The sequence below is a fragment of the Oryctolagus cuniculus genome, chromosome 3 (genome assembly GCF_051225735.1).
Source record: "Oryctolagus cuniculus isolate XC-2025 breed Fujian yellow rabbit chromosome 3, ASM5122573v1, whole genome shotgun sequence".
NCBI lineage: Eukaryota > Metazoa > Chordata > Mammalia > Lagomorpha > Leporidae > Oryctolagus > Oryctolagus cuniculus.
In genome coordinates this window covers 74,529,893-74,541,174 of record NC_142869.1, presented here as the reverse complement: position 1 = coordinate 74,541,174, position 11,282 = coordinate 74,529,893, and the positions used below count along the sequence as shown (strand labels likewise).

At 35.7% G+C, this 11,282-nt stretch overlaps 1 pseudogene; it reads right to left on the bottom strand.

Annotated features, from left to right (window-relative positions):
• Positions 1-378: 378 nt before the first annotated feature.
• On the bottom strand, positions 379-662 carry LOC127491605 (acylphosphatase-2 pseudogene; annotated as a pseudogene).
• Between the last annotated feature and the right edge of the window lie 10,620 nt (positions 663-11,282).

Here is an 11,282-nt window from a genome sequence, read left to right as displayed (position 1 = left end):
CCAGGCTATAGCAGAGAGCTGGATCAGAAATGGAGCAGCTGGGTCTTGAACCGGCACCCATATGGTATTACAACACCTTGGGCTACTATGCTACAGCACAGGCCCTTAACATGTATATTTTAATATTCATCAAAATTAAAGATTCAACAAGACAAACTTATTATAACACGTTAAGTATGAGAATATTATTTTTGCTTACTAAAGCATAATTGATTAAAATCATTTGTGTCAGCCATTTTTAGTAACATGTATAATTTTATGCATTTCAGAAATAAACATTCTTATTTTTACCCTACTCTGCTACTATTATTTTATGATGTAGACTTAAGAACATATGATGTCTATTTTACAATGTAAGCATTATAATTTGTATTTCTCTTAATATCGAATTCTAAAGTTGGAGTATTCAAGTTTGCAAATGCTTTTTTCATTAGAAAAGTTTGTGCAGTCAATGCGAGAACCAGGATTCTCAACCTTGCTCAGCCAGGATTTCATAGAATTGGCTTTGTCTTCAGGGTCTTGAACTTGAACTGTCACAATGCCTTTGCTGGTATTCACCCAGCCAACCAGTCCTATTTTCTTAGCTTCACCCTCCGTATACATTCTGAAGCAAACACCCTGCACTCTCCTGAACATTTCGTAGGACAGATTTCAGTGGCCGGCGGTAGACACGGTGGGGCAAGCCCTCTGCCGAGAAGCCCGAGCGGGGTTCGGCGCGTGGCGACTGCAGTGGCGGAGAGAGAGAGGAAAATGCTTTATTAAAAGATGAATTTCTCACCTAGAGTTTCTTGCCTTCACTCCTTAGAGAAGGGTGGGGTTTCTCTCTCACAGGACTACAAGAAAAGCAGGGCCAGCTGAGGACCTTTGGGGGCTGACATACTAGGTCTTTAATGATTCTAACCACCCATCCCTATTCGACTAACACATGCTTCCTGGTTTGATTCTTCCATTCATTTTGATTATATCAGTCAAGGCAAGAATTGACCATCTGATACCAAATTGCCACTCTCATATTTCCCACTGGAACCCAATTCCACAATTCCTCTTCGATCCTTTTTGTTTCTCCAGGCCACTCCAAGTCGAGGGTGACAAATTCAACAAGGACATGGGATTTAAATTGAGCTGGCGAAAGTCATGGTGATTTTGCAAGGACTGGCATTTTGTCTCAATTCCTTCCTTCTGCCAGAGGATGCTTTCTCTCTGTACTAGAAAAGCACTGTCCTCTTGCTTTGAACCGTGACTGATGTGTGATGTAGCAAATCCTTTGGCCTGTTCGTTGGTACCTGGATGGGTTATTTTCATGCTCTATATGTACCAAATGTTGCCCAGGATTCCTAAGATCAAAATCTACCCACTAAATTCTATAAAGACCTGTGGACACCATAAAGGCAACTAACATGTTTTGAAAAGCAAGCGTAACTGAAAAATGAGACTGGTGAGGAAGAAGGTAAAAGGAAACTTAAGTGTTAAACCTAAAGTACAAATTTAACATTCTCATCTGGTTAAGTAACGATTTTTGTGACAGCTGAATAAATAGGATTAAAATTTTCATTTTGTGTAATTCTGTGGAAGAATGCCTAAAGCATAGCATACAATGGGAGCCTAAACCATTATGCATTTGTCATCAAGAATCATGCATTTCCTGTTTTACCTGGCTAATAAGGACCTTAAAATCAGTTTGCCTCTCTTGAAATTAATGTTTAACCTTTAACTCTGCTGAAGGTCTTTGAGGTTGAGGAGATGTATTTTCTGAAGTCTTCACTTTTTACTGAATATGAATATTTGATAGAAGAAAGAGAAAAGAATATTCTCTGCTATGAGGAAGTTTAAAAATATGCAAATTGAAATTTAGTTTATTACACAATAAAATGTTCAAAAACAAAGCCAAAGCTGTTAAATTGGTTTAAAGCAAAGATCTAGGTATAAGTATTATGATTATACTAAATTTGGTCTCTTTTAGGAAGATGCCTTAAATCAGATTTTCATACTTTGTATCTAGAGATGATATTTGTCATTTTAGGCTACCAGTTATCATTTTATGTAATCCCTAGTACTTTTCAACAAAAAGTCAAACATTTGCAAACATCACCAAAGGAACTTATGAGTTATTTTTTCTTACTTTACTGATTGGGCAAATTTTCGTAGTGACTGATAAGATATTGCCTCATTATACTGCTCAGTTAGCATGATAAAAACCTTTTAGTACATTCATTTTGACTAAGAATTGTGCATTGGTTTCAGCATTGTGGCATGGCAGGTTAAGCTGCCACTTGTGAAACCTGCATCCCATACTGGAGTGCCCATATGGAGACTGACTCACAATCAAGCTTCCTGCTGATGCACTTGAGAAGGTAGCAGATGATGACATAAGTAGTTGGGCACCTGCAGCCCCTGTGGAAGTTCAGGAAGGAGTTCATGGCTCCTGGCTTCTGCCTGCCCTAGAGCAGGCCGTGGCAGCTATTTGGGGAGTGAACCAATGGGACGAATATCTGTTTCTCTCTTCCTCTCTGTTTCTCTGCTTTTGAAGTAAATAAATAAAAATTGTTAAAAGAAATATGAATTGTAAAAGCATAAATAGTGGGTGCTGTTTTCCAATCTCAACTTTCTTGAGTTTTTCCTGATCACAATATCCCTCTGAAACTCACAGTCCTTTCTGTAAAATAAGGCACTTGGCAAGCATTACCAATGCCTTGTTTTCCATACCTAATTATTGCTAACCATTTTTATTTTAATATTATAAAGTACCCGTGGCCAGCATCATGGATCAGTGGGTTGAACTGCCACTTGAGATGCTGGCATCCCTTTTTGGAGTGCTACTTTGAGTTTTGGCTGCTCTCTTTCTGACTTAGATACCTGCTAATGTGACTGTGAAGGCAGTGCAAGGTGGCGCAAGTATTCGGGCCCCTGTTATCTATGTGGCAGACCCAGGTGGATTTCTTGGCTTCTGGATTTAGACTGACCTAGTCCTGGCCTTGCAGCAATTGGGCAGTGAACTAGCAGATGGAAGATTTCTCTCTGCCTCTGTTTCTGCCCTTCTGTTGGTTTCCCTAACTCTAAATCTGCAATTCAAATACATGAATCTTTAAAAATTAAAATATAAATGCCAAAGAAACAAAAATCAGTGCCCTGTTTGGACAGCTGATTTAGAGATATGGAAATTCACATATTGTAACTGAAATGCTGATATCCTTGTCTTACATGTAAACTTTGATTTTGAGATAAGGTCATATATTTGGAGTTTGACATAGGATTCTGAAACTATAAACTCTTCAAAGCAGGTGGAGTTTGGAATAGATAAGGATGTTAAAGCAATCTGTCTTGATTAAGGTTTATGGAATACTCAACAGTGTGCATTAGGGTACACTGTAGATTTTACTAGAAGCTGATGGATGAGTGAATACTGACATTTTTCATAAAGAAAATCACTTGAAAATATAATACTTGTGAAGTATTTTGACATTTACTGTCTTTTATCGTTCAGTAAAAATGCTTAAAGGCCGCATATTTTATATATGTATGGATGTTTTAAAACTATGATGGGATCATGGGGTTGGCATTGTGGCATAGCAGGTTAAACTACCACCTGCAAAGCATATGGGCTCCAGTTCGAGTCCCAGAAGCTCCACTTCAGATCCAGCTCCCTGCCAATGCACCTTGGAGGATGGCAGAGGATGGCTCAAGTACTTCAGCCCTTGTCACCCAATGGGAGATCCAGATGAAGCTCCTGACATCAGCCTACCCTTGCCCTGGTTGTTGTGAGTACTTGGGAGTGAACCAGAAGATGGAATATCTATTCTCTCTCTAACTTTGCCTTTCAAATAAAATAAATAAATCTTTAAAATCATAATGGGATTTTATTGGTCTTTTAACTTCTCTTCATTACCTATGAGCTTGTTACAAAATACTGGAATCTAGATTCTAAATCTCTTCTGTACATGCTAAGAATCTTCAATAAACAAGATCCACATTTTATGCTTTTATTTATGTGTTTATATTTTACATAGAATTGTATATATATGGAGTACCTTTGATGTTTTGATGTATGCATATATAATACTCGAATTGGCAAATTTAATCGGCCTCAATAATCTGTTCTTTCTCTGTAGTGAAAATATTAGAAATGCCTTCTAGTTTTTATGAAATATGCAGTATATTATCATAGTCTGTTGTCACTCTACTGTGCAATAGAACTTATTTCTCTTATCTGACTCTAACATAGTACCCTATTTATAAACATTTACCCATTCTTCCCTCCAGATTCTCAGTCTAAGTTCATTTTTCTCCCTAAATGGAAATTGCTTAAAATATTTTCCTTTATAAAAGATTGATTTATTTTATTGGGATGTCAGTTACAGAGAGAGAGGAGGGAGGGAAACAGAGATCTTCTATCTGCTAGTTTACTCCCTAGACAACTGCAATAACCAGAACTGGGCCAGGCAGAAGCCCAGGAGCTTCATCTGGGTCTCCCACATGCGTAGCAGGGGCCCAAGAGCTTGGATTCATCTTCCAATACTTTTCCCAGACTATTAGCTAGAAGTTGGATTGCAAGCAGAGAAGCCAGGACATGAACTGGTGCCAGTGTGGGATCTCGGACTCACAGGCAGCATTACCTGCTATGCCACAGCACCAACCCTCCTTCTTTCTTCTTACTTTACCCAATATTTTACTCTGTGAGGAGCAGAACTTTAATGAGGGATAACAGACCAATCTCCATTAGAAAAGAATTCCAAATAATTTATTTAGATGGGTTAATTTCCACCTCCTAACAGGAACACTATCTCCTATTTCCTTGAGTATTTATGGTACTTGGTAACAGTGTTACCAATAATTCAGAGTTGAAGTTAACTGTGAGGAAAGAATCAAAAATATGTAATTACTATAATTTATAGATAAAAATCCTCTTAACCTCATTATTTTACCCCAAAGTGAAGACTCAATCTCTGCATAACTCTCCAAGTCATAATTAAGATGAAAGGAAAAAATTTTTACAGCCCTTGTCCCTACTGTTGAGGAAGTGTTTTTTTTTTCTTACTATTTGTTGAGTTCTTAGTGGAGGATTAAGCTTATGATTATAAAATAAAATATGTCATTGTAAAAAAAAAGGAACAAAGAAGGAGGAGTGAGGGTAGGATGAGAAGTATCAGTATGCTCCTAAGTCTGTACATATGAAATACATGAAATTTGTTTGCCTTATATAAATTTTAAAAATGAATAAAACTGTTTGGTAGGACTCAGTAGTAAAGCTCAAGCTTATTAAAACATTTAAAAATAGCCATATAGGGCAAAGTAGTGATATTTATATTATGAAAGATATGACTCTGCTGAAATTTGTATACTGATAAAAAAATCAGTTACAGCATAGAAGAAACAAACTTAGAGAAAAACAATTAAGAACCCAGATTTAGGCCGGTGCCGCGGCTCACTAGGCTAATCCTCCGCCTTGCGGCGCCGGCACACCAGGTTCTAGTCCTGGTCAGGGCGCCGGATTCTGTCCCGGTTGCCCCTCTTCCAGACCAGCCCTCTGCTGTGGCCCGGGAGGGCAGTGGAGGATGGCCCAAGTGCTTGGGCCCTGCACCCGCATGGGAGACCAGGAGAAGCACCTGGCTCCTGCCATCGGATCAGCGCAGTGCGCCGGCCGCGGCGGCCATTGGAGGGTGAATCAACGGCAAAGGAAGACCTTTCTCTCTGTCTCTCTCTCTCACTGTCCACTCTGCCTGTCAAAATAAATAAATAAATAAAATAAATAAATAAATAAAATTATAAAAAAAAAGAACCCAGATTGTATGTAAAGCAAAACAACATGTCTAGACTTAACTTCTTTTCATGAGACACCTATATTTTACCAGACTTGTGTAAATTCAAGAAAAAAGTCCTAGAAAAGGAACATAATTCTAAAAGAACATTATTATAATATATTCCAATCAATGTTACCAAAACAATGCATGAGTTAATAGATGGCATTTTTTTTTCATTATCTGAGATAGAATCAAACTCTCTGCTCTTTGATTTTTGGGTAGCTGTAGCAAAGCTAGAAGAATGAGTCAGTAAATCAGACAATCTGCTTTGTTCATGGTTTTCAAGGTGGCATGTCGCTCAATTTGTAGAAATATTATGTAGAGAAGCAACATGAGACATTTGTTTCAAGGACGATCCTCAAAATGTACTTGATTTATGGTAAGTAAATCAAGGTCATCTTGGTTTCTATGCAAAGGAGAAAAAAATCTCTGCAAAGAAAAACAGAAAGACTGAAAGTTTTAAATTATTCATAAAATTGAACGCATTAGAAAACCTATTCCCAGTGAGCAGTATATGTACATCTATTTGTAAGCAGAAATTGTTGGCTCTTCAGAAACATTTTCAAATCATGCCTGTTAATTTCAAGAAGATATTAGAATTGTGTGAAGATCAATGAATAAGAATAATTATTTAAGAACTTGATGAATAATACATTATGTGTATATTTATATTTCACTATACATTCCAAGAAAAACTTTATTGTGATTATTGTTTTACGTCTCTAATATAAAATGATCCAGTAACTATAAAAACTGTATGCTAATAATTAATTTTTCCTTTTTTCTCTATTTATATTTTAATATTAACAGACATAAAATTATACAGATTTTGGGGTACTTTGTGATATTCTGTTACATGTTTACATTGTATATCATCCAATCAGAATAAATATATTTACCCTTTCAAGATTTTATATTTATAGTAAAAACATCCAAAATCCTATCTTTTAGTTTGTTTGTAGAGAATGATACAATACATTAACATTATCTATATTCACCATACTGTAAATTTGAACCCCAGAACTTCTTAACACCTATCTAAACATAACCAGTACCTGTCAATCATTTCAATCTATTTTTTCACATATTCTTTCCCTAGTCCCTGTTAACTGCCTTTATATATTTAATTTCTGTATTATATATTATATAGTATAATTTATTTCTATATTATATATATTATTTAATTTCTATGTGATCATATATTTTGAGTCTACATGAGTGAGATCATGTGATATTTGTCTTGTACTTCACTTATTTCACTTCACACAGTGACCTCCAGTCACATCCTGTTACTCTTGACAATATTTCACCCTTTTCTGAATAGTATTCCATTTTACATATGTACCATATTTTTCTTAATATTCATTGGTGAATGGATAGGTTGTTTCCATTTCTAGTTATTGTAAATAGTGTTTCCACAAACATGGGAGTGCAGATATCTCTTAAACAAATAGATTTCATTTCCCTAAGATATACATACAGTAATGAGATTGCTGGATTATAGGGTAGATCTATTTTTAGTTTCCTGAAGAAACCTCATACTGTTTTCCACAGTGACTATACCAAATTTCCCTCCCACTAAGGGTGCGCCAGATTCCCTTTTCACCACATTCTTGCCAGTACTTACTGTCTTTATTTTATAGACGTAATTTTTTTTGGTAAATGGTGATCTAAATCAGTGTCCACAAATTGCAAAACCCATAACATTATGTGTACTTCAGAAAATTCAACTTTTGTCTACAGAAAACAACAAAAGAAAAAAAAAACCTGGTAGGACAAATACAGCATGTGAAGAATACACAATCTTACTGCAATTAAGTGATATCTCCTTGTGCTTTTTGTTTATAATTCCTATTAATTAGTGATGTTGGGCAGCTTTTTATCTACCTGCTAGGCATTCATATGTTTTCCTTTGAGAAATATCTGTTCAAATCTATTGCCTATTTTTAAATTGTAGAAAAGTGACTTTTTATGTGTTTAGATTTTTTTGCTATTGAGTTTCTTATATTCTGAATATTACCCCTTGCCAAAGGAATAGCTTGCAAATGTTCTTTTTCATTCTGTAAATTGTTTCTTTACTGTTGCTTGTTTTCTTTGCACAAAGTAGTTTGATGAAATCCCATTAATCTATTTTTGCTTTTATTTCCTGTGCTTTTTGGGTCTGATCCATTCCACATCCTGAATGGTTTTTTCTCTGTTTTCTCCTAATAGTTTGAAAGTTTCAGGTTTAGTTTTATCTTTCTGCTTGTGGATATCTAATTTTCCAAACACCATTTATTAAAATAACTATCATTTTTTCCAATGTATGCTCTAAGCACAGTTGTCAAAGATCAGTTGGCTATAGATGCATGGCTTTACTTCTAGGTTTGCTATTCTGTTCCATTGGTCTATGGATCTGTTTTTATGCCAATACCATACGGTTTTAATTAGTGTGGCTGGGATATGTGAACCTGTACACACATACACACACACATATAGATTTGTTTATCTGAGACAAATACAAAGAGGGAGAAAAAGGGGAAAAGATTGAGGATGAGATCTTCTATCTTCTGTTTAGTCCCTAAATTGGTCCAATGGCCAGGGATGGGCCAGGTAGATAGAAATCAGGAGCCTGGAACTCCATCTATGTCTTCCAAATGGATATAAGGGGACTAAGCACTTTCGCCATCTTCTACTGCTTTCTCAGCCGTGTTGGAAAGGGGTTTTATGAGAAGCCGAGTCTCTGAAATTGGAACCAACACTCTGGTATGAGATGTCAGCATTGCAGGTGGCAGCTAGACCTGCTAGGCCACAAGGATGGCCCCTTCTTTCTCCCTTTAATACAACATTAGTTTCCTATAAAGTATTCAAAATAGTATATATTTTTCAAGGTATTGCAAATAAGAAAATATCATGTGAAAATACTCACTAAGCTGCAGCACGAATACACACATGTAACCATTGTTGAGCTAAATTAACTTACTGGGGGAATCACTGCTATCATTCATCCATTATCATATTAGAAATTTGTTCTGCTTTCTGAACATCCATTCCTATCCTCTTCAATTAGGAGACCATGGACTTGCTTGAGAAAGTTACCCTCCTTCTTAGATTTGATATTGATAATACTATCTATGAAGATACTCCATCTACCCATTATCAAATGTTAGATGAATGATGTGAACAGTGGCCAATAGGACTTGCCTCTAGGAATGTTTACATTGAATAGTTAAAAATCAAAGAAGGAGGTACCTTTCTCTGAAGGGAGGAGAGAACTTCCACTTTGACTACGACCTTGTCTAAATATGATCAGAGTTGGTGAACTCAAAAGGCTTCCATAGCCTTGGCAACTCATGACAAGAGCCTAGGGTGATTACTGATGCCATAAATAAGAGTGTCAATTTGTTAAGTCAACAATAGGAGTCACTGTGCATTTACTCCTCATGTAGGATCTCTGTCCTTAATGTGGTGTACAGTGTGATTTAATGCTATAACTAGTACTCAAACAGTAGTTTTCACTTTGTGTTTCTATGTGGGTGCAAACTGTTGAAACCTTTACCTAATATATTCTAAACTGATCTTCTGTATATAAAGAGAATTGAAAATGAATCTTGATGTGAATGGAATGGGAGAGGGAGCGGGAGTTGGGAGGGTTGTGGGTGGGAGGGAAGTTATGGGGGGTGGAAGCCATTGTAATCCATAAGCTGTACTTTGGAAATTTATATCATTAAATAAAAATTTAAAAAAATTGAAAACAGTTGAATTTTGTTTCCAAACTATTGCCCTAGAGGGATTGGCCTTCATTTCCTACTATTGCAATTGTTAGTGCTGGATAGTTTGTTGTTGTTGCTTTTTCTGTTGTTTCTAGCCCTGCTCCTCAAGTCTCCTTCCTCAATTCTGTGAATCACGACAAAATTTTCTGACATAATTTATTTGTAATTAATTAGCCAGTTGTTTGGTACTAGAGAAGGAAATTTCTAAAATTCTTCTAAATGAATATCCAGCTTGTCTCCTGCATATACATAAACAATTTTTCTACTATTTAAATTAGTCAAACACTATATCAAGTTTGTGTCTGTTCATTTTTGGATGGATAAATAAGTAGATCTAGGCATTAGTTATAAATAAAAACATATGTATAGAAACTCAGACATAATTTTCACTTGAGCTTTGTTATACTCTCCAACTTCTCTTCTTTCATTTAGAGTTTACCTTTCTGTGGAGGAAATAGTAGAATAGAAGAAAAATGTCAAACTGTAGGTCTACATCCATGTCATTTTTGAGACTACCTAGAAAGTGCAGAGGAACAGTAAAGACAAAATAATGCATCTCACTGATACAAGTTTTGATTTTGCTTTGCATACTAAATTGTTTGTGAGCCCCTGTAAACATAGTAACTTATCCCATTCGTGTAGGGTCTGCAAGGAGGCAGATAATAAAATGATGAATAGTAGGAAGGTGCTTAAACTTATCAAGCTGTACTTGGGGAGAAGGAAGAGGGCATAACTATCTCTTCATCAATTTATCATGGCAGAAAGAGAAACTATATTCAGTATAATCTTAATGTCTGTATTTTTAGCCAATGTTTCATTTCAAAAGTGGCGATTAAGAGAAATGGTAGTTTGTCATTATAATACTATCATGTAACTGGATAAAACTATAATTGCTAATTGACAGGAATACACATTTATTTTAATGTGCTGTAAGTGGGAATCTAATAAGATGATTTAAATTCCTTCCAGTTTTATAAAAAAAGTGGTTGGTTTCTATCTCCTCAAAAGCTTCATCTTTGGAGACTTAAACAATCTAAATGGAAAAATTGCTATCTTCTAAACTTGCTTGGAGAGGTAATTTTTAATAAAAAGAAATATTACAGTGGTAGGGCAGTGACCTTGATTTCTCTGTATTCTCTAAAGCATCTAATGCAGTACAGGCAATTGGTGGATGTTCATATCTATTTCTTGGCCAGTCTTGTCGAAGTATTGGCTTGAGATGTCTTCATGAAAGTATTTTGATTACACCTAAAATGATTTTTAGGAATAGTCCTTGAGGAAAAACTGTACAATGCTGAATAGTGAATAGAGATAGCAATTCAAAATGCTGCATTTTCTTTTTGAGTCTTTTATTCTTGAAAGTGAGAAAACATCAGCCATCACTGTATTTCATTGAATATTTATACATCTGCTGTAATGCAAACAAGAACTCATCTGTTGTTTTGATACTATGCTTGAAAAATCAGCTTTTGGATATTTTATAAGATATTTTTGCTCAATGAGAACATCACCAACAAATAAGGTAGACAAAGACTATGAAAAATGCTTGGAGATGTGTACACAAATGGAATTTATTATGCATGGCATGAAGATGCCAAATCATCAAGTTGAGCACACCAGGCCTACTGGTTTCACAACACTTGGAAGGGGAATGTTATCCTTCACATTATTTCTATTGCTATTAATATAAAACTGTAGTTTAATTCTTTAAATATCTTCCCATCAAATCAAAATT